Consider the following 3,577-nt stretch of genomic DNA (forward strand, 5'->3'; position numbering starts at 1 on the left):
CTTGCAGCCTTTGCCCTATTGTAATTCTAAACATGCTTTTTCTACAATTAATGCAAGTACTAAGAGATGCTTTCATGGCATTTAAATAAGCAAGCATTGAATTAACATGGAATTCATTCAGAAATATTAAACATAAGAATTAAGCAAGATAGACATGATATGGAACAAATAGAATTAATAAATAAATCAGTAATTCTATCTAGTCCAATCCTATTGATAATCTCATCTAGTTATCTCAATCTAATTATAAACTAATACATCTTAACAATCAATTCAGATCAAATAAATAAATCATATTATAATAAGATACAGAAAATAAGCATAAACAAAGGTCTTAAGTGCTGGAAAACATATATCTCCACTAAAGCAATTAATCATGTTCAACAAATATTCAAACACATATTTAAGATCATCTAAAGTAACATGCACAAGTTAAACATCAATCCTAATTACCAGAAAAATATTCTAGTGAACTAGTTCAACATTATCTATGTGTGATGCTATCATGCTTGTGCGAGTGTTAAACATTTAAACACTAAGATCTTATCATGCATTAAATATTGAGAGCAAAATATTATAGTGGTTCAAGAAATTGAAACTTGAGATATTTGAGTTGGACCATCTTCAGAGATTGCTATGAAAGCAAGATATTCATGATCTTTCTTCTCTCATCTGATCCATCCCATCTCTTTCCCGGTGCACTATAAGTTTTGACTGGCTGCTTCCCTAAGACAACATTCCACCTTTGTCTCAGCTCTTCAACTGAATCCCTACTCATCCTTGTTTGTCAAGCTTCTTGTTCTGCTGTAGCAAAACCCCTGATAGTTAATTGATACATATATCTTGTCACAACTATAACTATCAAATCTTATTTCTGTCCCAATCTCAATCTTGAAATCACCTCTTGAACTGAATCTATAAAAGTCTTTGCTTTGAAGTAGATAGGCTTGATCCTTGGATATAACATAAGTACTCCTTTGAATCTGATGTGACTAAACTTCCTTGATAAGTAAAATACTGCCCTGACGTCCAGTCCCTCAAGTACTTCTATGTAATAATCCCAAAATTTTTGAACTTTTTGTAACCCTTATGAATAGTGTTTTTGCTGATTATGCTGAATAAGAAAACTTTTCATGCCACACTATGTAGGCGTTCTTCTATTGTTATTCTGAGATATTATTAGTACTCTATATAGGATATAAGTGTATGTAAATATCGTCAGAATCCAAATTCGAACACTTTGATTTTTCCCGAAAATCCACCAGATACCGAAAGAATTGAGTATAAGGTAACAGGATAAAAAGGATTTAAATTCAAGGATTATAAGAGAGGATCATAAAAGGAATATAATGTATTGAGAAAGGTTAAGGAAACCCAAGTAATAAGATCCCGGGTATGATGCCTCAAACGATAAACAAGAACGAAAGTTAAGCGAACCGTATAACAGATCAGCGGTCATTAACCAAGTAATTAGGAGCTAATCAAAGAGGTTAGTGATGATGATGTCATCACACCAACAAGAAAAGGACAAGTGTGGGAAGATGACATAGGAAAATGACATAAGCATGACCAAAGGGAAGGAAGTGTTGGTTGATTATAAACCACACAAAATTTACCATGGTTAAAAGATAATTAATAAAAACAAAAGACAAAACAACCAACAAAACAATTCATAACACAAAAACACACTTTGACTTCACCTTTTTCAAGAAGAGCTCTCGGCTTCTTCACATTTTCAAAGACAAGAAAATCAAAATCCAAGGTCCAAGCATTGTTAAATTGTGAGGTAATTATCTAAGGTTCCTTGTACATAGATATAGATATCCTATAAGTTTAAGCTTCAAATTCCTTCACAATCTCTTCCTATAATTCATGGAAGAAGAGAGTGAATAGTATTTTTCAAGAACTTGAAATTTTGATCTTGTGTTTTTGTTTAGATAAAGCTTTAGTAAGGATTTTCCAAGGTTGTTTCAAGCTCATTAGTTACTCCTACTCACAAGGAAGGTATAATCTCTTAACCTAGCATTATTATTGAATTTTAAGGGCTTGTTATGAGTAGTATATTTCATGAGAAGCATGGTTATTGAATGTTTAGAGATTGGTTGGTTTTGTGATGTTTTTGGAGTTGTAAATCTTGATTATTAGGTAATGAACTTAAGTAAGCTTTTAGTTCATGATTAAGAAGTAGTATAAATTGGAGAACTTGAGGTGTTGGGGCTGTTGTAGTATTGAATGGATGGATTTTGGTTGTAGTAATGATTGTGGATTGATTTGGAGTAGTATAAAATTTGGTAATCGCGTAAACATAGTCGTCGTAATGCCCGATTTACTTTAGACTGTTTTAGTTCTTAACATCAGGACCCGAGAACTCACTGTTAGGTTTTGACTATTGCCATGATTAGATAGTTCATGTTATGAGCTTCGTTTTGATATGTGGTTCGCTTGAATCCAATGTACGGTTTAGGAGAAACGACCGTTTTAAGTAACGACATTTCACGAATGAACCATTACCCCTCGCCATACTTTGAAACATTGGTTAAGGCCCTTAAATGACTAATTGAATTATGAAACAATTATGTAAAGTGGGTTAGACAGTTGGTAGGGTACTCGCGAAAGAATCGCCTTAAAACTCTTAATAGTTAATTTATTAAAAATGGTGGAGCCGAGGGTACTCGAGCGACTTAAGTGAATCGTTAAGCGCAAAAGCGAACGTTAGGGTCTAATTGGTTAAAGTATAGATTCATAAGCGACTTTGGTTTAATTCCAACTTATATGTTGTTTATAGGTTACTAGACTCATCCCAAGCCATTTATCACCCCCAGTCGCTCAGACAAGTTTTCTACCCGTTATACTGTTGTTGTGATGTAAATATATGTATATGCATTATCTTGTGATAGATGCGTGATGGTTAATTAGCAAATCTTGCGATGTATTGAAGCATGCTGATATGGGATATATGCATGTCTGTTTCGTAATCTTGATATCTATCTGTTGATTCCAATGCTTATATTTGCATAATACCTATGCTAGAGATAAGCCGTAGTTGTGTATACCCTTAGTATAGGGGACCAAAGGTGAACATTTTCTAAAACCGGGAGTCGATGTTCCTGAGTATATTATATATATTTATATATATTTATATATAGATATAGTTTCCAAACTATTAATCGCATAAGGTTCATTCGATAACTTTATTTTTATTAATGAATATTACTTTGAATATTCATTCGAGGACTTATGACACGGTTTATTTTATTTAATGAATATTACTTTGAATATTCATTCGAGGACTTATGACTCTGTTTATTCTATTTAATGAATATTATTTTGAATATTCATTTGAGGACTTATGACTCCGCTTATTTGTTAAATAATATTCTTTATTTTATTAAAGAATAATGTTTCGATAATTAAACTTATTTTCGATTATTCAAATAAAGATCGTACTTTCATATAAGTATATCTTTGGTTATTTATTATTCACTTCAAGTATAAGTTTTAAAACTTCTATTTCAATTATTTTTATAGAGATTATCCTTATGGGAATATTATTTAAATAATAATATTTAGATATTTT

Source organism: Apium graveolens, chromosome 6, assembly GCF_009905375.1.
Source record: "Apium graveolens cultivar Ventura chromosome 6, ASM990537v1, whole genome shotgun sequence".
NCBI lineage: Eukaryota > Viridiplantae > Streptophyta > Magnoliopsida > Apiales > Apiaceae > Apium > Apium graveolens.